General features: G+C 36.8%; 1 non-coding gene and 1 pseudogene across 1 annotated transcript; both read right to left on the minus strand.

The window, feature by feature from the left end:
* Positions 1-550: 550 nt before the first annotated feature.
* Positions 551-652, minus strand: LOC143573985 (U6 spliceosomal RNA). Its single transcript, XR_013142510.1, has one exon. It is a non-coding gene; the product is annotated as a U6 spliceosomal RNA (small nuclear RNA).
* Positions 653-21,580: 20,928 nt separating this feature from the next.
* On the minus strand, positions 21,581-22,340 carry LOC143573981 (lignin-forming anionic peroxidase pseudogene; annotated as a pseudogene).
* Positions 22,341-24,581: the final 2,241 nt, after the last annotated feature.

A 24,581-nucleotide genomic window follows, 5' to 3' on the forward strand; every position in this document is an offset into this window, starting at 1 on the left:
CAAGTATAATTAAAAATTGTAGATTAATTACGTTAAATATATAGTATTTTGTTATAAATATGTATAAAAGGAAATACGAAGAAATATAAACAAAATAATATATAACAAACTGGCCAAGCCTCACGAATTGAACTCGAGCTGGCTTGCGAGCTTAAACAACCTTTATTATATACAAAAAATTCATAATAAAAATAATTAAATAATATATATTACATTTTATATACAATCTTTTATTATAATTATCGATAATAAATAATTAACAACTAATATAGAGTAACTAAAAAATAATAAACGAGTAGACTCGAGCATAGTCGGGCTCGACTCGACTTGTTTACACGCATGGCTACACGGGTACCAAATATATCCCTTTGATGTGCCATTTAGCTCTCTCTAAAAAAGATTTCAACTCAATCGATCATTTTATTCCCCATGCAATCTGCCTTGCACCGGAATATGTTCCAAATATAAAATAAATGGTAAATGTTACCAAACTACCTTCATAATAATTCCTTTGAAATTAAACTATGTATTTACAGATTTACCACATAACAAAAATATAAAATTTAAAGCCGTTGATCGGCATGTCATACGAGCAATGCTATGCTAATTTTCTATGTATCGTTTCAATTTTATCGAATGTCCCAGAAGAGACCATTGGATCTAATATTTGATTTGCTCGATGAATGATCCAAATTAATACACATTTTTATAAAACACAAACAAAATTTAGATGTTATATAATAATAAATTATACCTTGTGAGTCCAACATGACCGAGATTCTTGACAATATTCGAAACGTCAGATTGACAAGCAGTAACTGAACCAAAACATTCGAAATTATTACTCGGTTATCGTTGAAAATAGATCACTTAGCTCGTTTTATAAGTTGAAGGCTTACTGTTTTGAGTGCGAACATCTTGACCGGGTTGATGATCATCGGGAATATCAACCGGAACTGTCATTTGTGAGTTGGATTTGTGAAGAATTTGTTGGAAGGTTTAAGTAAAGTGTGTGAATGAAGTCTTAATAAGTAAGTGGTAAAAGTCGTGTGTGCCCGCACGTGCTGCGGACATGAATGCAGCTCCAAAAACCCGAGCCTGCGTGAGACAAATTTTTGGAATTCGTTTTGAATTCAAAATTTGTTGGCCCGGTCAAGATCATTAATAATCATTATGATAATGATTATTATTTTCGGTTTTCAATTCTGCATTAATGGCTATTATTTGAATATTATTATTCTTTAATGGTCATCAATTAGAATTGATTATGTTTAATGGCCATTATTTGAATATTATTATTCTTTAATAGTCATCAATTGGAAATTGATTATGGTTATGATTCCTTGGTTATAAAAACATGATGAGTGCATCGTTTTGAGATACACAAAAACACCACCAACATACACACTTCTTCTTCTTCTTCTTTGCTGCAACAATATTACTACGGTTTCGTTTCAGACAAGTGATCAAGTCAGGCAATACTACGTTTCTGCTTCGGACCGGAGTACCCTGGGAATAGACCGCGAATCTGTTTAAGGGAATTGTGTCAAACACAAGCCCTGTTCACCGTTTCTTGATTATCTCTTTTCTTATTTTCCGATTTTATTATACAAGATTTCCAACAAACTTAAACAGATTACTTATTATTATTATTCTTGTATTTTTTGTTTTCAGAATGGAATCCCAAGCCATGAGTACTGTCGTTTCTGCAATCGTGACTACCGATGTTGCTGTCACAACTGGTTTGGTTGCTCCGCTGCCTGCTGCAGTCATGTCTCATGCTGAGAAACTAGAAAAGTTCACCGGTGTGAATTTCAAACAGTGGCAACAAAAGATGTTCTTTTATTTAACCACTTTGAACCTTGTGAGGTTCTTGACTGAAACCGTTCCCCAAGTTGATGAAGAGGCAACGGATGCACTGTCGGTGAGCCTGGTTCATGCTTGGAATCATTCGGATTTCTTGTGCCGGAACTATATCTTGAATGGCATGGTGGATGCACTATATAACGTGTATTGTAAGACCAAGACTGCCAAAGAATTATGGGAGTCGTTGGACCGCAAATACAAAACCGAAGATGCCGGTACTAAGAAATTCATGGTGGCTAAGTTCTTGGACTTTAAAATGATAGACTCAAAAACTGTTATGAGTCAAGTCCAAGATTTTCAAGTTAATCTTCATGATATTCATGCGGAAGGGATGTCGCTTAGTGAGACATTCCAAGTTGCTTGTATTATTGAAAAGCTACCACCAAGTTGAGTCGATTTCAAGAACTATCTCAAGCATAAGCGAAAGGAGATGATCATTGAATATCTTGTTGTTCGTCTTCGTATTGAAGAAGATAACAAAATTGCACTAAAAATAATTGACGGCCCCGGAACAACAAAGGCCAATGTTGTTGAACATGGCCAATCTTAAAAGGGTAAAAACAGTGGAAAGAAAAATTATGGGAAAAGCTTCAACCTTGTGGCTAATGGGAAGTTGGGAAGAAAAAGAAGTTTCAAGGAACTTGTTATAATTGTGGAAAGCAAGGCCATAGGGCCAATGAATGCAAGCTTCCAAAGAAAGAAAATGCTCGACAAGTTAACATGGTTCGTGAGGTTGAGAACCTCGTTGCGGTGGTCACGGACTTCTCGATTATAGTCACCGAAGTTAACTTGGTTGGACAAAATAACAAAGATTGGTGGGTTGATACGGGAGCTACCCGTCATGTGTGCTTTGACAAAAGTCTCTTTAACACCTTCAATGAGGTGACTAATGGAGAAAAGGTGTTTATGGGACACTCCGCTACGACCGAAGTCAAAGGTGAGGGGAATGTGGTTTTGAAGATGACTTCGAGAAAGGAACTTACTTTGTCAAATGTGTTGTACGTTCCCGAAATTCGTAAGAATCTTGTGTCGGGGTGGCAGTTGAACAAGTTTGGGTTCAAAATGGTGATTGAGTCTGATAAGGTCGTGTTGACCAAAAATGGTGTGTATGTTGGTAAGGGCTATGCCGTTAATTGTATGTTCAAGTTGAATGTAACCGTGTTTAATAAAATGAATGAGAATGCTATTAGTTCTGCTTATATGCTTGAGTCTTCTAATGTTTGGCATGATAGACTAGGTCATGTTAATTTTAATTTCATTCGACGTTTGATTAAACTTAATTGCATACCAACATTCGATATCGACTCAAATAATAAATGTGAAACTTGCGTCGAAGCAAAACAAACGAGATCGTCATTCAAAAAGATTGAACGATTTACCGAACCCCTCGAGATGATTCACACCAATGTGTGTAATCTAAAAGCAATTCCTACTCGTGGTGGGAACAAGTACTTCATCACGTTCATTAATGATAGTACAAGGTATTTCTATGTTTACTTACTTAAGAGTAAGGATGTTGGTGCATGTTTTGTAACAGATGATCTTTTGTGTTTGTTAGAATTGAGAGCAATGGTCAAGGGGGAGTCTGTTGGTGCATTTTGTGACCGTCGCTATGCAATTCCGACTAGTTGGGTGAAGTTGTGGAGGGAGCCAACTTCACGTGTTGGTGAAGTTAAAACAACTTCACGTGTTGGTGAAGTTAGGAACAACTTCACGTGTTGGTGAAGTTAAGAACAACTTCACGTGTTGGTGAAGTTAGAACAACTTCACCATAGGCGAAGTTAGAACAACTTCGCCATTGGCGAAGTTAGGAAAACTTCGTCTACAGGCCCAAGCCCAAGCCCGCAAAGTTGGTTTGTCTATATATAAGTGTGTCATGTTTAGGGTTTAGTATCCAGAAAAACTGAGAGTATTTGTGTAGCTGTCATTGTTTAGAGAGAAAAAGCTAGAGAGTGTCGTGTGGGCAGACCCGAGGTAGAGCTCACCTCGGGTCGGCCGTGTTTTGTTTTTTTTTTTTTGTTCGGTATGTAACGTGGTTCGGTTATTATATAAAGGATCTGCAGATTCGTTTATCCCATTCGTGTGTTTGTTTATGTGTAATCGTGTTCTTCGTCTCCTACACCATTAAACGAGTCTAGGAGGATTCCGCAATCCTAGACCTCGTGCGGATCTCGTATCGATCAGCGACACCCCGGGGGGACTTACAAGTGGTATCAGAGCCTTAGGCTCTTATGCTATGGTTCGAGATCCGCGTTTTGGTGTTTCTGGCCCGTTTCTGATATGTTTTTGGCTGAACAGCCGTTTCGGCGAAGTTGTCGCTAAAATTTTAGGGTTTTAGCGAAGTTGACTTTTTGGCGAACATGACTTTTTGGTGAAGTTGACTTTTGGCGAAATTGACTTTTTGGCGAAGTTGACTTTTGGCGAAGTTAAAAAATATAAAATAAAACAATATAATAAAAAACAATTGTTTGGAGTTGTCGTCCGAATGGCCAGGTTTACACGATTATTGTGAGACCGAAAAAGATGTTCCGACAACGAGTGAAACTTGATATCTCTTGGTCTTACGTGTAAACAAATACGGGTCAACTCTGGATTTGGAGTTGAAATTGCGAATGGGATATTGATTGAAACTGGATATTGACACATATTTGGTTATTTGGGTGTTTTTGGGCCAAGAAATAATTATTGTTCGAGATTGACCAACTGAAGAAAGTCAGATTTTGTTCGGGTTTTCGTCATTTTTGGATCGTGGTCAAAGCTTATTATTTATGTTATTTTCAAGGTGTTCGAGAATTGGATCCTGAAAACGTGGGATACGAGCATCCGGGATGCTTATTTGTTAAGGTGAAAATTCTTGAACAATTGGATTTAATCGGAAATTAAAATGTTTAAGCTCTCAACCTGAAAATGTGGGATACGAGTATCTGGGATACTTATTTAATAGGGGTGAGCTACTTAAATAATTTCATTCTCGGAAATAATAAGAAAGTCTTTTGATCGTTATCCCTGGTGATTGAAGATGCTTCGGATTTATTAATGGTCATGTGTGTTAGATTCTGTCAAGGTGGTTTTGTGATGAATCTGATCACTTGTTGTTGAGTAGTTGAAGATTGAACCTTATTTTAAAAACCTATTATGGTTGAGACGACTGATTAGGTACCGGGATTGTCACGGACAAAGTTCTCGATCGAAGTAATCTGGAGGTGCTTACACTGAAGGGGAGATCTGATATGGAAGACGCAGGGTGAATGGTAGATTTGTGAAGCTGCAAGACAGTTTCAGACATGGCTGGTTGAAGACAGGATTGATGTTGCATGTATATGTGAAGTTCAACCTTGAAGATAACAGTGCAATGTCTGAAGATCGAGTCCTACAAGAAGAAAAAAACAGAAGATCATCAGTTAAGGGGGTGACTGTTGGTGCATGTTTGTAACAGATGATCTTTGGTGTTTGTTAGAATTGAGAGCAACGGTCAAGGGGGAGTCTGTTGGTGCATTTTGGGACCGTCGCTATGCAATTCCGACTAGTTGGGTGAAGTTGTGGAGGGGGCCAACTTCAGGTGCTGGTGAAGTTAAAACAACTTCACGTGTTGGTGAAGTTAGGAACAACTTCATGTGTTGGTGAAGTTAAGAACAACTTCACGTGTTGGTGAAGTTAGAACAACTTCTCCATTGGCGAAGTTATGACAACTTCGCCTACAGGCCCAAGCCCAAGCCCGCGTGTCATGTTTAGGGTTTAGTATCCAGAAAAACTGAGAGTATTTGTGTAGCTGTCATTGTTTAGAGAGAAAAAGCTAGAGAGTGTCGTGTGGACAGACCCGAGGTAGAGCTCACCTTTGGTCGGCCGTGTTTTTTTTTTTGTTCGGTATGTAACGTGGTTCGGTTATTATATAAAGGATCTGCAGATTCGTTTATCCCATTCGTGTGTTTGTTTATGTGTAATCGTGTTCTTCGTCTCCTACACCATTAAACGATTCTAGGAGGATTCCGCACTCCTAGACCTCGTGCGGATCTCGTATCGATCAGCGACGCCCCGGGGGGACTTACAAGTGGTATCAGAGCCTTAGGCTCTTATGCTATGGTTCGAGATCTGCGTTTTGGTGTTTCTGGCCCGTTTCTGATATGTTTTTGGCTGAACAACTGTTTCGGCGAAGTTGTCGCTAAAATTTTAGGGTTTTGGCGAAGTTGACTTTTTGGCGAAGTTGACTTTTGGCGAAGCTAAAAAAAAATAAAATAAAAAAAAATTAAAAAAAAAAATTGTTTGGAGTTTTCGTCCGAATGGCCAGGTTTACACAATTATTGTGAGACCGAAAACGTTGTTCCGACAACGAGAGAAACTTGATATCTCTTGGTCTTGCGTGTGAACAAATACGGGTCAACTCTGGATTTGGAGTTGAAATTGCGAATGGAATATTGATTGAAACTGGATATTGACACATATTTGGTTATTTGGGTGTTTTGGGCCAAGAAATAATTATTGTTCGAGATTGACCAACTGAAGAAAGTCAGATTTTGTTCGGGTTTTCGCCATTTTTGGATCGTGGTCAAAGCTTATTATTTATGTTATTTTCAAGGCGTTCGAGAATTGGATCCTGAAAACGTGGGATACGAGCATCCGGGATGCTTATTTATTAAGGTGAAAATTCTTGAACAAGTTGGATTTAATCGGAAATTAAAATGTTTAAGCTCTCAACCTGAAAATGTGGGATACGAGTATCTGGGATACTTATTTAATAGGGGTGAGCTACTTAAATAATTTCATTCTCGGAAATAATAATAAAGTCTTTTGATCGTTATCCCTGGTGATTGAAGATGCTTCAGATTTATTAATGGTCATGTGTGTTAGATTCTGTCAAGGTGGTTTTGTGATGAATCTGATCACTTGTTGTTGAGTAGTTGAAGATTGAACCTTATTTTAAAAACCGATTATGGTTGAGAGGACTGATTAGGTACCGGGGCTGTCACGAACAAAGTTCTCGATCGAAGTAATCTGGAGGTGCTTACACTGAAGGGGAGATCTGATATGGAAGACGCAGGGTGAATGGTAGATTTGTGAAGCTACAAGACAGTTTCAGACACGGCTGGTTGAAGACATGATTGATGTTGCATGTATATGTGAAGTTCAACCTTGAAGATAACAGTGCAATGTCTGAAGATCGAGTCCTACAAGAAGAAAAAAACAGAAGATCATCAGTTAAGGGGGTGACTGTTGGTGCATGTTTGTAACTGTCACACCCTCAAAATCCACTAACGGAGTTTTACCGTCAGAGGGTGTGAACTAACAGGATCGGAATAATTAGTTATAATCAAACCATAAGTAAAGTTTTCAAAACACGAAAAAATTTAAGTGTAAATAAGTGCGGAAGCGTAAAACCATAAACCAAGTGTTGCGTCACGCAGGACGACTTAAAAACCCAATTAATAACAGTTTAAAAACAAGTTTGCATAAAAAATAGCGTTCAAAGTAATGCATGATCCTATACCGCGCGCCCGCCTCGGCTACCTGAGAATAACATACTAAAAGTGTCAACACGGGGTTGGTGAGTTCACAAGTTTATATATATAAATAAACCGTTTGCGTTTGCGTTTTGCGTTTTGCGTTTTGCTTTTTGCGTTACCAGATAATGTTAAATCAATTATATATCTATAGGTAGCTAGCCTATAAAGCAAGTATTGCTAAGTGTTCGACACAGAAGCTGACTGTTTATCATTTGCCTTGCCACCATGTTTATCCCGACCATGGTATGTGTTAGCCAAGATTACACCCACTCGACCTCCAGTCGAGTTTAGCGTTGGGTGGGGTTTGTCAAACCCAGTATTACTACTCAACAGTGACTCGCTATTATCCAATACTAAACGGTTCGATGTTATGAAGGACTTTAGTTGTTTCGTTTGCCACTCAGCCTTTACAAGTGATATATAATCTAATAACAAAATATAAAAGCGTTTCGGAGTATGTATTCTCCCCCAAGTGAAATAGCGTTTAAAAGAGTTAAGAAGGGGAACGTGAAACTCACTATTTGCGAAGAATTCAAAAACAAGTCACCCAAGTGATGCGCGTCACAGAAAATCCTCACTAGCGTTCTAAAACAACAAATGAGATTTTCTAAGTGTTGGAACTATTATCGAGTCTCTAGACTCGGCACATAACACCAATGCATAAGATACGTTTCGTGTTTCGTTTGTGAATTGTGTGTGTATCAACAAACACATTGGTGATACGTTACATGTGTGAACAACTACTTACGTGTTAGGTATTAATAGTGTACATTACTAGCAATTATTCCCCACAAGGGCAATTTAGTCATAACATAGCAATTATCTAGCAACAAGCACGTTTCATGTATTTTCATATAGTTCAGCAGCTAGTTTCATCAAGACAGAATCCTACTTGAAAGATTACTATATTCAATAGATCACAACATATCAAATAATTCACCAAAAATTGTCACAAAAGCATACATGAATTAGGTTTCCAGAACTATTTTTATTGTATTTTTATTCCACATAGTTTACTCACAATGATCAAAACCTTACAGTAAACTCACAGCAGTCAAAATCATGCGCAACAGAATGATATTTGTTATTACCGTTAAATGAAAAATCCAATTAATGCAAGACCAATTGGGTTAGGTTCTTAACTCAACATGTTAACTTCCAGAAGTGGAACCAATCCATTTGGTCTTGTAGTTCATAAGATATGATAATTACAAAACAGCCTAACAGCAGGTCTCACAATTCAGATTTTCACTTCAGTTTTGTAAAATAATAAAAGTTAACTTTTACTCGTCCAAAAATTACAAACTTGGTCTTTATAGAAACTAGACTCCACATAATACCCTGTAGTGTTAACAACCTCGACCAATTTTCACATTAACATTTAGTTACAGTTGTCTAAACATAACTTACAATCTGTCCAGTACCAGTTTTGACCTTTAATCACATTTAAATCGTTTGAGCAACCAAAACACCTCCAAATTAGGCGTGGTTGGGTTTTCTGAAAACTAGATTCAGGGCACTACCTTTTAGACTCATAATTAATCCTATTTGGTTTTATATTTAACAAGTTACACCTCGTTCAAGTTTAACTATCTCTGCTGTCAAAACTCAGCAAGCACACACAATCGTCTAACATGCATCCTAAGCATATGACATATCTCCAAACATGCAATAAACATAATTATCCATAAAAATCAGTAGTAACCCTCTAGGGTTTACAAACAATCAATTATTTAACAATCTTTCACCGTTCAAAATCACATATGATCATCTAAATCAATAACCAAAGCATAATCAAGCATCATCTAATCCATACAAAGCATAAGAACACTTAATACATGATTTACAAAATTAGGGTTTCATGTTTATACCTTAAAAACGCAGAAACAACCAAGAGAAAGGTGAGAGATGCTTAGAAACAAGTGCGGGATGCTCCGATTATGAAAACTAAGGTCAAAGGTGTGATATGGGTGTGGTGATGGCTGCCGTCGCAAGAGGGGAGGGGGGTGAGGGCCGATCGGTTTGTGTGGGGAGAGGGAGAGAGTTAGGGTTTTGTTATTATTAATAATAATATGTTACACCAAGGCACCTCAACTTCTAATTATTACTTTTCTAGCCTAAAGTAACTTGTTTGCATCTTGAGTTAACGTTTTATACAATATTGTCAAATAACACATAAGCCTAACACATAATTATCACATAATTATTGTTTGGATGTTTTTCGTTTATTCTCCAATGGTTTGCGTCAAATCGTTTGCGTTTCGGTGCAATCCCGAAAGACTACATATGTAGTGATTGTCAAGCGTCATTTAAAACTCTATTTTAAATGTAATGAGATGTGCGTTATAGATCAAGTGATCTTAAGTTTGAATTGACGGAGATTGGATTAACGGAGTTAACCTGAAATTGACGAGTGTCACAGTAACAGATGATCTTTTGTGTTTGTTAGAATTGAGAGCGACGGTCAAGGGGGAGTCTATTGGTGCATTTTGTGACCGTCGCTATGCAATTCCGACTAGTTGGGTGAAGTTGTGGAGGGAGCCAACTTCACGTGTTGGCGAAGTTAAAACAACTTCACGTGTAGGTGAAGTTAGGAACAACTTCACGTGTTGGTGAAGTTAAGAACAACTTCACGTGTTGGTGAAGTTAGAACAACTTCACCATAGGCGAAGTTAGAACAACTTCGCCATTGGCGAAGTTAGGACAACTTCGCCTACAGGCCCAAGCCCAAGCCCGCAAAGTTGGTTTGTCTATATATATGTGTGTCATGTTTAGGGTTTAGTATCCAGAAAAACTGAGAGTATTTATGTAGCTATAATTGTTTAGAGGTAAAAAGCTAGAGAGTGTCGTGTGGGTAGACCCGAGGTAGAGCTCACCTCGGGTGCTGTGTTTTTTTTTTTGTTCGGTATGTAACGTGGTTCGGTTATTATATAAAGGATCTGCAGATTCGTTTATCCCATTCGTGTGTTTGTTTATGTGTAATCGTGTTCTTCGTCTCCTACACCATTAAACGAGTCTAGGAGGATTCCGCCCTCCTAGACCTCGTGCGGATCTCGTATCGATCAGCGACGCCCCGGGGGGGCTTACAAGTGATATCAGAGCCTTAGGCTCTTATGCTATAATTCGAGATCCGCGTTTTCGTATTTCTAGCCCGTTTCTGATATGTTTTTTGCTGAACAGCTGTTTCGGCGAAGTTGTTGCTAAAATTTTAGGGTTTTGGCGAAGTTGACTTTTTGGCGAAGTTGACTTTTGGCGTAGTTGACTTTTGGGGAAGTTAAAAAAAATAAAATAAAATAAATTAAAAAAAAATTGTTTAGAGTTTTCGTCTGAATGGCAAGGTTTACACGATTATTGTGAGACTGAAAACGTTGTTCCGACAACGAGTGAAACTTGATATCTCTTGGTCTTACGTGTGAACAAATACGGGTCAACTCTGGATTTGGAGTTGAAATTGTGAATGGGATATTGATTGAAACTGGATATTGACACATATTTGGGTATTTGGGTGTTTTTAGGCCAAGAAATAATTATTGTTCGAGATTAACCAACTGAAGAAAGTCAGATTTTGTTCGGGTTTTCGTCATTATTGGATCGTGGTCAAAGCTTATTATTTATGTTATTTTCAAGGCGTTCGAGAATTGGATCCTGAAAACGTGGGATACGAGCATCCGGGATGCTAAGGTGAAAATTCTTGAACAAGTTGGATTTAATCGGAAATTAAAATGTTTAAGCTCTCAACCTGAAAATGTGGGATACGAGTATCTGGGATACTTATTTAATAGGGGTGAGCAACTTAAATAATTTCATTCTCGGAAATAATAAGAAAGTCTTTTGATCGTTATCCCTGGTGATTGAAGATGCTTCGGATTTATTAATGGTCATGTGTGTTAGATTCTGTCAAGGTGGTTTTGTGATGAATCTGATCACTTGCTGTTGAGTATTTGAAGATTGAACCTTATTTTAAAAACCGATTATGGTTGAGACGACTGATTGGGTACCGGGATTGTCACGAACAAAGTTCTCGATCGAAGTAATCTGGAGGTGCTTACACTGAAGGGGAGATCTGATATGGAAGACGCAGGGTGAATGGTAGATTTGTGAAGCTACAAGACAGTTTTAGACACGGCTGGTTGAAGACAGGATTGATGTTGCATGTATATGTGAAGTTCAACCTTGAAGATAATAGTGCAATGTCTGAAGATTGAGTCCTACAAGAAGAAGAAAACAGAAGATCATCAGTTAAGGGGGTGATTGTTGGTGCATGTTTGTAACAGATGATCTTTTGTGTTTGTTAGAATTGAGAGCAACGGTCAAGGGGGAGTCTGTTGGTGCATTTTGTAACCGTCGCTATGCAATTCCGACTAGTTGGGTGAAGTTGTGGAGGGGGCCAACTTCACTTGTTGGTGAAGTTAAAACAACTTCACGTGTTGGTGAAGTTAGTAACAACTTCACGTGTTGGTGAAGTTAAGAACAACTTCACGTGTTGGTAAAGTTAGAACAACTTCACCATAGGCGAAGTTAGAACAACTTCGCCATTGGCGAAGTTAGGACAACTTCGCCTACAGGCCCAAGCCCAAGCCCGCAAAGTTGGTTTGTCTATATATATGTGTGTCATGTTTAGGGTTTAGTATCCAGAAAAACTGAGAGTATTTGTGTAGCTGTCATTGTTTAGAGAGAAAAAGCTAGAGAGTGTCGTGTGGGCAGACCCGAGGTAGAGCTCACCTCGGGTCGGCCGTGTTTTTTTTTTGTTCGGTATGTAACGTGGTTCGGTTATTATATAAAGCTCTGCAGATTCATTTATCCCATCCGTGTGTTTGTTTATGTGTAATCGTGTTATTCGTCTCCTACACCATTAAACGAGTCTAGGAGGATTCCGCACTCCTAGACCTCGTGTGGATCTCGTATCGATCAGCGACGCCCCGGGGGGACTTACAAAGGACGAGGCTATTGATAAGTTTATCTTATTTAAAGCCGAAGTTGAGAATCAACTAAATCGAAAAATCGAAAGAGTGAGGAGTGACCGAGGAGGTGAATATGTTTCACCTTTTGTTGACTTGTGTGAAAAAGAAGGAATCATACATGAAGTCACGCCTCCTTACTCCCCTCAATCAAATGGCATAGCGGAACGTAAGAAACAAACCTTGAAAGAAATGATGAATGCCATGATGATAAGTTTTGGGGTAAGCCCGGACATGTGGGGAGGAAGCAATCTTATCGGAGAATTATGTCTTGAAAAAGGGCGGACCTTACTTGGGGCAGGGAGGGGTCGTGGCCCCCCCTGTTTTTTGGCTTATGATATTGTTTTAGACCGTCGTTGGTAGACGAAAAATGAAGCGAGGTTGAGTTGAAAATACTGGTAATTGGTAAATAAACATGAGGAAGAAGATGATAGATTTATGAGGGTATTTAAGTAATTATAATACCTATCCTATCTCTCTATATAAAAACCTGACAAAGGTTAATATATATTATTTTAATATTTTTTTAAGTTGTTTTGTCATCCATTGTCATCACACCTACTAGCATAAGTTACAAACTTCTTTCGAAAGGAAATTCTTTAATTCACTCGGTTAATTTTTCAAAAGAAAAAGATTTTATTATCTACGGTAATTAGTAGTTCATTAATTTATACAAGTCTTGTTGGGCATTAATTTCTTTTTCATTGTGAGAAGAACAAAGTGTTAAGTCGTCACCATTTTCTTCTTACTCACACTGAAGTATGCCATTTTGTATTCTTTAAACACCGACCACGTACCTTCTATTGTTAAAGAAACAAATATTAAGTATCAAGTTTATTAGAATTGATTTTGGCCCCCTCAATTCAAATGTTCAAGTTCCGCCACTGGTCTTGAACATGATACTGAATAAGAAGAAAGATCTACGCCATATGAGTTATGGACGAGAAATAAACCAACATATAAATACTTGCGAGTGTGGGGGTGCCTAGCCAAGGTAGTGGTGACTCCACCAAAACGCCTACTAATAGGACCCAAAACCGTGGATTGTGTATTTATAGGATATACCCTTCCCGGTGGTGCATATCAATTTCTTGTGCATGATTCCAGGAATCCCGGAATAAACAATGGCACCATAATAGAATCAAAGGATGCATCAAGGTTTGAATATATATCCCCATGTTTGGATAAAGGAAAACCGAGCTATTCTAGACCGGTTGAGGAAAGTATTCAAAACGAGAGTACTGGAGATGAACCTCGGGTACAATCTGAGACAGAGGAGGTTGAAATCAGAAAAAGTAAAGGGCAAAGGACTGAAAAATCCTTCGGCCCTGATTTCCTTACCTACATGGTAGAAGAGGAACCTCAAATGTATCAACTAGCGGTGAATTCCGCTGAAGGACCTCAGTGGAGGGAGGCCATCAAATGTGAGATAGATTCTATCTTACAAAATCATACGTGGGAACTAGTGAATATTCCTCAAGGGTGTAAACCACTAGGATATCGATGGATTTTCAAGAAGAAGATGAAACTTGATGGCACCATCGATAAGTATATGGCAAGGTTGGTGATCAAATGATATAAACAACGAGAAGGTTTAGATTACTTTGATACATATTCGCCGGATACGCGAATAACATCTATAAGGTTGGTGCTTTCCATTGCCGCCATTAGAAACTTAGAAGTTCACCAAATGGATGTAAAAACGGCTTTCTTGAATGGAAATCTAGAGGAAGAGATTTACATGGAAAAACCTGAAGGCTACATAGCCGTTGGGCAAGAAAAGAAAGTATGTAAACTTGTGAAATCCTTGTATGGATTGAAACAAGCTCCTAAACAATGGCACCAAAAGTTTGATCATGTCATGCTTGATGTTGGGTTCAAAATCAATGAATGTGACAAATGTGTATACGTGAATGACACAACCGATGGATATGTCATTTTTTGTCTATACGTAGATGATATGCTCATTGCTGGAAGTGATGACAAAATCATAACGTCCACAAAGAACATGCTAAAAGCAAGATTTGACATGAAGGACATGGGTTTTGCGGATGTGATTTTGGGAGTTAAAATCACACGAACCCAAAATGGACTTGTGTTAAGTCAATCCCATTACGTGAGCAAAATTCTTAAGAAGTTTAATGCGAATGACTCTAATGTAGCTAGAACTCCCATTGACACAAGTCAACATCTAGCTAAGAATAGAGGTGAACCCGTTAACCAGTTTGAATACTCAAGAATTATTGGCAGTTTGATGTATCTTATGAGTTGCACTAGACCCGACTTAGCATATGCTGTAAGCAAGCTAAGTAGATACACAAGCAACCCAAGTTCAAGTCATTGGAACCGTGTGATTCGGTTGCTTCGGTACCTAAGATACACTAGAGAATACGTGTTACATTATAACAGATATCCGGCAGTTGTCAAAGGACACTGTGATGCAAACTGGATATCTGACTCGAATGATTCCAGAGCAACAAGTGGGTATGTATTCACACTTGGAGGAGCTGCTATATCGTGGAAATCGTCTAAATAAACAGTTATAGCTAGATCCACGATGGAATCAGAATTCATCGCCCTAGATAAAGCGGGCGAAGAGGCAGAATGATTACGTCAATTTGTTGAGGATATACCAAAATGGCCTAAGCCGGCATCGGCCATCTGTATACATTGTGATAGCCAATCGGCAATTGGCAGAGCTCATAGCACAATGTATAATGGTAAGAATAGACATATTAGACGTAGACATAATAAGGTACGACAACTAATATCTACTAGAATTATCACTGTTGATTACGTGAAGTCAAAGGATAATATTGCGGATCCGATAACAAAAGGCCTAAGTAGAGAGTTAGTTCAGAAGTCGTCCATGGTAATGGGACTGAAGCCATTGAAAAACTAAAGTTCATATGAAGGAAACCTAACTCAATAGACTGGAGATCCCAAGAATTGAGTTCAATAGGAAAACCTAATTGTATGAATTAGTGCGGTAACTATGGGGGGATAACCTTACAATTTTAAGAGGGAGTGTACCACATAGCTGGGTAACCTTCCTAGTCCATTCCTAAAGTGACTAGTGTGAGGCTAAGCATATGGCTTTTAATGATTCGACCAAGGTAGTCATACATGGTGAATCACCTATGTGAGAGAGAAGTGGGGTCGCTTCGAAGGGTGTTGTTGGCACAATACTTAATAGCTCTTGCAAAACCAGGCGCATGTTCATGACCATAACGAACATAACTATGAGGACTTGACTTTGTCAGGGAGAGTCTTGTGTGAAGTGTATTGTTGTCTACACAAACGGCAGACGAGTTCAAAGACATCACCGTTTATTCAGAGCCAGTGGGCTAAGTATGCTTCATAAGCAAATGTTCAAAGGATAACACCTACCTATTGTGTGCAAGATTCAACTGCTGAAATCTAATCGGAATAATGTTGTTTCGACCTCCATTCATGTGGGGGATTGTTGGAAGTTTTAAGTAAGTGTGTGAATGAAGTCTTAATAATGAAGTGGTAAATGTCGTGTGTGCCCGCACGTGCTGCGGACATGAATGCAGCTCCAAAAACCCGAGCCCGCGTGAGACAATTTTTTGGAATTCGTTTTGAATTCAAAATTTGTTGGCCCGGTCAAGATCATTAATAATCATTATGATAATGATTATTATTTTCGGTTTTCAATTCTGCATTAATGGTCGTTATTTGAATATTATTATTCTTTAAAGTCATCAATTAGAATTGATTATGTTTAATGGCCGTTATTTGAATATTATTATTTTTTAATAGTCATCAATTGGAAATTGATTATGATTATGATTCCTTGGTTATAAAACCATGATGAGTGCATCGTTTTGAGACACACAAAAACACCACCAACATACACACTTTTTCTTCTTCTTCCTCTTTGCTGCAAAAATATTATTACGGTTTCGTTTCAGACAAGTGATCAAGTCCGGCAATACTACGTTTCTGCTTCGAACCGGAGTACCCTGGGAACAGACCGCGAATCTGTTTAAGGGAATTGTGTCAAACACAAGCCCGGTTCACCGTTTCTTGATTATCTCTTTTCTTATTTTCTGATTTTATTATACAAGATTTCCAACATAATTAGCATAACTCGGCTCAGTATATGATTGGCTCCTGGGAAAAAGCCTAGATCCAAGAATGACTAGTAAAACAAGAATGAGTGTATTATTATTAGTATATAAAATGAAAAGGATACAACTCATGTATGAGGGTGTCTTATATACTTCTTATTATGTTCTTGAAATCAAAACTCGTAGAACATGTTTAACAAACAAATTTTGAATATACCGTATGTGTAATGCAGAACCTGACCCGTATTAACAACGAAGGACTCGTATTAAAAGTAGATTGACCTTAGAACATTCACAACAGCTCTTCCATATTTATGTGAATGGATTATCTATATTGTATTGAGTAGTTTAGTTATAAGTGGTTGTGAGTGGGGAGAAAAATTTATTGTTCATGAGTAATTTTGAGAAACACGATTCATACTCTATAATTTTTTAATATTTTTTAAAAATGGTTTTGAGTGGAGCAGAAAAAATAATAATAAAAGCATAAAAAATATTATTTAATTAAAAAATAAGTGAGAAAAATAGTGTATTTTAGTGTAATTATAGAGATGAAGATAGAGAATATACTTTGAATACTCTTACTCGGTGGAATCTCAAACCTTCACCAAATTACGAGTTGGGTGATTTTCATTTGTTTGTTATTAAGTATTCATGTACGAGTCTAACTTTCATTTAATATAAACTTGATATTATATGGTGTACGGTATTATTTAAGAAATTACAATTTCGGTATCAACGCTACCTTTTTTTTCATTTGATCAGTATAAGATACATTATTAATAAGTTATTGGAGCATTCATAATAGTTTTTGTATCCGTATTCATATAATTTAACTAAAATCTATCTTTATCTCCAATTTATTTTTTAATCTTTTAAAAACTTCTCATATTTTATTTTCTATATTTACTTCTTGAAGACGCATAAAGATATACCATATATCGCGTCATAGAGTATCATTAGTTAGAAAACACGTGTGTGTCAGCTGACATGGCATAAGGCAAAAGAAATGAGAAGAAATCGTCACTAATAGAAGAAGAGAAGCCGATATCAAGCCGTTAAGAAAGGTCCCTGATGGTCGGAGTTTTATATATATATATATATATATATATATATTAGTATGCTAATTGTGTAGTTTTATTGAGTATATAGTTAGAACTTTGGTACTTCATACGTGCTTTTGTATTTCAGATAATTGTCAATAAAGATGCTAAATTGGAGACTTGTACGAGCATGGAATGATATCTCGGGAAGACCGGAGCATAATTTGAAGCCTTGGGAAGTGTTAGAAGGATTCGGGAAGAGTTTGGATGAAAACCCTAAAGTCGATGCTAAAACTGAACAAGATGGGTTGACAAAAAGTGACCAAGAAGTAAAACGAGCATATCATGGGCTACAAAGTGAGTTACGGGACCTATAATATATGAATTTTGGATTTCTCAACGAGAGCAATCCAAAAATGAGGTAATATTTGGTCGTGTATTGCGACCAGACGAGTATACAGCCATCGCGATACGCAATCGACATAAAAATGTGAAAATTCAGGTTTGACTTATATCTACTATTTTACTAACCCTAATAAGTTATTACGACTTCCAACAACTGTTAGGCGATTTTGGGTGAATTCTAGGGCTACCAATCATCTCTTGATCCATCCTAATGGTCTTCCTCGTCATAATTGAAGATCTATCGTTAACGATGCTCGGCTAGTCTTTCTCGAATCATGCTCGTGATGTAGAGTATTGTTTTTTTACAGTTTTTCTTATGTGTTAAGAACAAACTAATTGTAATTGTTTTTTATTAATACATGAGTATTGATGTTTGACATTATTGTGCATTCAGTCGGTTTAGATTTATTTCGATTAGAACAATTAGTTTGCCAGTTGATGTAATAATTGCTTATAGAATTGTTTTCACTAGTTTGAATGTGATGAAGCATACAATTGCCATTAGTTGAGTCACACTGGCAGTGACCATTTGATAACCAGTGTTGTGTGTTAGCCATTGTTGATGCCTACGGTTTAACTAGTTAGCCAGTCTGATTTAATCATTAACAATTAATCTGTTAAATGAACATGAAAAATTACTGTTTTGATACATGCTTGAAACCACGGTGTGATTTCTCTTTGTTAATTTATTGAACTTTACTTAATTAGTTTGCTTAATATTAAAACCAACTCTTTGCTAGTGTGATCAGCACTCTTGTTAGTCACTTCATAATTTTAGGAATTGATTGCACGTCACATTGACCACATACCTGACTTACCCTAGCTACTTAGGTTTTTGTATGACTCGAACGACGATCATCACTCCCCACCAAAAATGTCCTCTTCCATGTACTATAAATATCTTGATTTTTAGTAAATTAAAATTAAGCAAATAGTGATAGAATATTTTGTACTTGAGATGTTTGTATTCTCATAAGTTACGTACAATACATACCATATAACTCTTCACTTCTGTTTAATAAAATAAATTTTCTTTTATATATATTTTCATAATTTTTTTCTTACGTTATTTATAAAGGTATTAAGAAGAAATAGTAAGTTTTAGAGATTCACTCTCTCCTTATTGCCGTCCATGGAAACCCCACAATATTAGATTTTCCTTGTCAATACATGTGTTATTTGATCTTATCTCCATTAATCACAAATATACCTTCTGAATCTAGCAAAATCGAATATTGGGTCGCTTATCTGTTTACTGACTATCGCTACGCATTCCCCCACCGATACTTTACTCAATGATACCAAAACAAGGTAAAATGACTTTGATGTTTATATTGGGTTATTTAGCTAAAAAAATCGAGTTACGTAGTTATTATGAAAGGTTTTCACGAACATTTGTTCGACTTCCCGGTGGACCCAGTTAAAAAAAGACACCTTAAAACTAAACAAGTAAACAATTGTTTATTTACTTTCACCAAAAACCAAACTGGATTTAGAAAAGCTCAAATCCAAATAACTAGAATAACAAAATATGTTATGAAAGGTTATTCGGTTTTAATAATTAATAAAAATGTAAAATTGCTAGATCAATTCAAACATTTTAACTAGATAATGTTTCTTTGTTTCAATTTTCAACCTTGAAGGGATACATATATGGTAACCATATATTAAAATTATTGAAAGGTTTGTGTATTGCTTTCATTTAACTAATTCGAAATTACAAAGTATTTAAACTGAAAACCTAGTTTGGTGATTAAGTTAAAATAAAATAGGAAAGCAAATGATGTTAAGAAAATTAAATTTTCTTTTACTCTCCCTTAAGTTGGAGGGTGTAGATCTCGAATGCCCAAATTGATAAGTAAACTCCTCAAAGATTGTGATCCGAGAGGCTTTGTAAGCAGGTCCACTATTTGCAGTTTGAGTTAATTTTCATTGGTAAAACTTCCTTGGAATCAACTCTTTCCCGAACAAAATAACAATCTCTTTTAACGTGCTTGGTTCGTTCATACATAGGATTATTGGCTATGTCTATAGCTACCTGGTTGTCACTGAACAATTGTGTTGGTCCTGTTGGAGGCATTCCAAGTTCTGCATGAAACTCTTTCATATTATTTGAGACAAATTCATCTCCATTGTCATACCTTACTCTTTTAAATTCTTACCCAAATTATGTTTTAACCATCATGTGAAGATGCATTATACAAGTGCTTGCCTCATATTTATGTTTCGTTAAGAAAACCCATGCTCCCCCTACTATAATCATTCACGATGGTTAAAAAAATAGCTTATCTTGGAAAGAGAATGTGTTATGTATTTCCCCCACATATCACAATGGATTAAATAAAAAACAATCACTTTTTATTGAACTAAGCGGAAAATGATTTTTGGTGTGTTTGGTCCTTATGCAGGAATCACATATCTTGTATTTTTATTGAAAAGATATATATATATATATATATATATATATATATATATATATATATATATATATATAAGAAGCTCATATGAGAAAGTTTGCCGTCTAAAGTGTGACCTAATCTCGTATGCCACGTGCCAATGTTTATCATCATAGCCTTCATTTCTTCCTTTATGCCTCGCATTCGATAAAGGCCACCATCACATTGTTCTACTCCAATCATGTTTCTTGATACCATGTCCCTCAAGACAAAGAAGTCAGGAAAAAAATGTCATGGCACATCGATTATCATTTGCTAATCGGTTAACCGACAATAAGTAGAAATTAAAATTCGGAACATGTAAAACTCTTCCAGTCTTGATCCTCATAGTATAGTAAAATTGCATTTTCTCATAACCGGAACATAGTCCCATTATGTATGACTACATGTAACCCATGAGAATTTGTTGTTACGTGTTCAATCAAATCGCCTTGATGAGTTATATGATCGACTGCACCCGAGTCAACAATCCAATTGCGACTCGTGTGAGATATTTCTCCTATGTTGGTGGTTGGTGTCATTTCATTGTTGATGTTGACAATATGTTTTAGAAACATCTTATATTGATCTTCTGTCAGAATAATTTTTTTTCTTTTCCTTTCTTCTAATTTCTATAATTACCTTACCTTGCACTTGCAAGGAATAGGACCAATTTTTATGACCAAATTTATTTTAATTTGTTACAACTAAAAACTTTTGCGGTTGTATGAATATTTAATTTATTTTTTAGGGGTCGTTTGGTAGCTTCTTAATGGTCAAGGCTACATCTTAATGTTCATAAACCTCTTAATGGTTAAGATATAACATTTAAGTAATGGTTAAAATGTATCATCTTAATTGTTTCAACCATTAAGAGGTTATGAATTATTAAAAGGTAACATCTTAATAGCCATTAAGAGGCTATTCTAAATTTACTCTTTCCATACAACATCATACGACACAATTATATACATTGACAAACTATATTACACCTTAAGGTGTGGTCCCTTACCACACCGTTTGACACATCAAAATACAAAACCATAGAAAACAGATAGCCATTTTACGACACTATGTCATACAATGTTTACACGAGGTCGTATGATATCCTAATATGTAGTAGTTAATACAATGTTTACTAGTTAATACTATTTAGATGACTTTGAGTGGGGCCTCCGCAGCCAAATGTCTACTCTCCGTTGATTATGTATGTAGCTTCTAAAAATAATTAGATCCAAAGATTTAAAAAAATAAAATCATACACTAGATGAGCAATATGATGTATCTACGGTAGAGCACTACAAATGCTTCTTATAACTCCTTCATCGCCTATTAACGGCCTAATTTCACTCATCTTTATCATCGCAGCTGCAAAATCGGATTTAAACTTTGAAGCATTACGACTATATTCCCTAACAATGTTGTCCGTTGATCCACCATTAAACAATACCTGATCCGATTCAAGAAGACCCTTATTCTGTATCAAGTTCTTGAAGTAATTATTGTCAAAAGAATTCGGTGTCACCAAATCTAGCGGTGCAAGGTGTCCAACAACATCGTTAGTGGGACAACTGCGCCTACGGGTGCTAGCAAACCCACTATCGATATTTGATGCATTGCCATATATACGGTCTTGGAACGAGAAGCAATGAGCTTGTCCAATAGTATGAGCTCCTGATAACGCGACCATGTCTCTTGTCGTCAATCCGTTACTATTGAATGTCGTAATAAGTGACTCGAGTGGAGCTTTGAAACTAGGAAGACCACCAGTCTCGGCTTGAACAAGATTAGCTGTGGTTGAGTTTCTTCTTCCCAACTTCACTAACCATGACGGACCACCAACCATTTCTGATGCATCCCGTGCAGCCACAGCTAGTATGTATGCACAAGATACGACCCCTGGACATAGTTTTTCGACCTGTGATTTTGCAATCTCTATCACTTCATAACCTCGTACTGAAACCTTGTTAGGCAATGCATTCTTTTCACTTACTAACGAAGGACCATCGTCAAGCAAGATTGATGCATCACAACCCTGCATTTAATGATACAAATGTTTCAAGAAAGTTAACGATTTGCATGACTAGAAATTTTTTTTTGACCATTTTGTAGTTATTGATTTAGATCACTCACATTGGAGTCTCCGTCCACATACCTATACTTTACATATACCCCAAATTAAATCTTATCTTACATCTTAAACAATACTAATAAAAGAAAATGTTGAAGCTTAGGTGTCAAGACCAGCTACATTTCTCTTAATTTCTAATCTCTCATCTCATTCATTCTAGCCATTCATGGGTCATGGGTCAAAACCATTTTGTCAAGTGGGTTATAACATAGTGTGGATTTTATTCATTATTGAATTAAGTTTCATTTTCATACTTGATGTTTGACCAATTACACAACTTTAATACTTTTCTAAAATTTCTTGACGTTTCCATTAAAACCATGCTATTTATTAGTACTTTTTGTTAACCACCAGTTTGTTTTTTTTTTCATTAAATCTACATTAAATTAATTTATAAGTATTTTGAGAATCACAATTGAAATAAAGGATCTGATTTATTTTTATTATTTGACAAATCCTGTGTAATACACGGGTTCAAAAGCTAGTGGTAAAATAAAGTAAAAACACCATATTTGTGTGTTCAATATTCACCCATACAATATATTTTAATATATTTTAAAATAGCTGTGACTGAAAAGATGTATTTTAATTGATTATGAATATATTTGAGGATTTGGACGTGGAAGATTATTAAAAGTAAACAAATTTTATGGATAAATGTGTATTTTGTTAAATTATATAGGATGGTGATCGTAAAAATGATCTTCTGTTAGCATATTTCTTTTGCGATCGTTTTATGTGGTCGCTTAGGCATCCGTTGCTCACGATTTTGTGACTAGAATATTTTCACGAGTCGATTTGCAACCGTGTTTCTTACTACATGTTTAGAGATCAAAATTTTCATCGCAAAACGGTAGCAAAACGACAAAGATTTTTATGCGGCATGCTTAATCTTTATTTCTTTTCCTTTTTTTCAAATTTCCATAATTACGTCTAACTTTTATGACCAACTTATTTTTGATTTATTACAAGTTTACAACTGACTTTTTTTTTTCTTACCCTAAAAACTTTTGTTGCTGGCCGAGTATATTTTCTTTGTATCTTTTAATTTTTAAAATTTACTCTTTCCGTACAACATCATACGACACAATTATATATATTACCAAACTATAAGACACCTTACTGTGCGGTCCCATACTGCCATACACACTGTATGACACCTTGGAACACAAAACCATAGAAAACAGTTTGCCATTGTACGACATTGTGTCATACAGTGTTTTCAAGGTGTCATATGGTGTACTAAGGGGTCGTATGATGTCCTAATATGTAGTATAATGTCGTAAGGAAACTTATAGTTGAGTAAGGTGCCTATGGTATCATAATTACCTTTTATATTTTTTAGCACTAGCGATTATATTGGGACTGGTTTGGTTGGGTTCGGTTGCTAACTGAAGAAACACTAATTGACCCCGGGCAGATTACGGATAATCTGAGGGTTAAATAGATGTTTCCCACGAGGATGAGGTCCAGCAAAGAAAGTTGTTCTTCAGGTGACCTGCAAAACAGACACCGTAAGCTCGTCACTGAGAAGGGGAGGTTCCTCCTTGTGACCACCCTCCGGTGTGAGAATCAGACTAGATTGCTCTGAATATAAGTGTATATTAAGAGATTGCTAGAGAAGATAAGATAATGAGATATCAGATCATCCCTTTACCATTCCAAGGTGTTGGAGTATTTATAGCCGAAGGTAGGTTTCCAAGAAGGTACAGCCGGCTGAATAGTATTCCTGTTCTACCAACAGTGGGCTACGCACAAGCCATGCTGGTTGGTGGATAGGCTGCGGCCGATAGTGACAAGGCCGGCTGTATACTGTTCCTTTACTGCCGGCTATGCACTGTTCCACCAACTGTAGGCTACGCACGTCCCACAGTGAGGGTTGGTGAGTAGGCAGCGGCTAATAGTGAAACAGTACTAGAGGGTGCTCCTCCTCGTACTGTTGTCGGTGAGCTGTCACCCTGTGATTGGTTCATGGGCTGTTTTGGTCAGATCGTCTATTTTGCCCATACCTTGGCAGGTATAGTACAAAAGATCTTCCAGAAGCATACGGACTGGCTCATTTGGGCGGGAGTATTCCCGCCTTGCTCATTCCTTCAGGTGACATTACTGAAGTATCAAGAGTTAGTGCCTTGTGCGTGTAGCCTTGCTATT

The sequence above is a fragment of the Bidens hawaiensis genome, unplaced genomic scaffold (assembly GCF_021521415.1).
Source record: "Bidens hawaiensis isolate Kalapana, Puna unplaced genomic scaffold, B.hawaiensis_p1.1 tig00026817_1, whole genome shotgun sequence".
NCBI lineage: Eukaryota > Viridiplantae > Streptophyta > Magnoliopsida > Asterales > Asteraceae > Bidens > Bidens hawaiensis.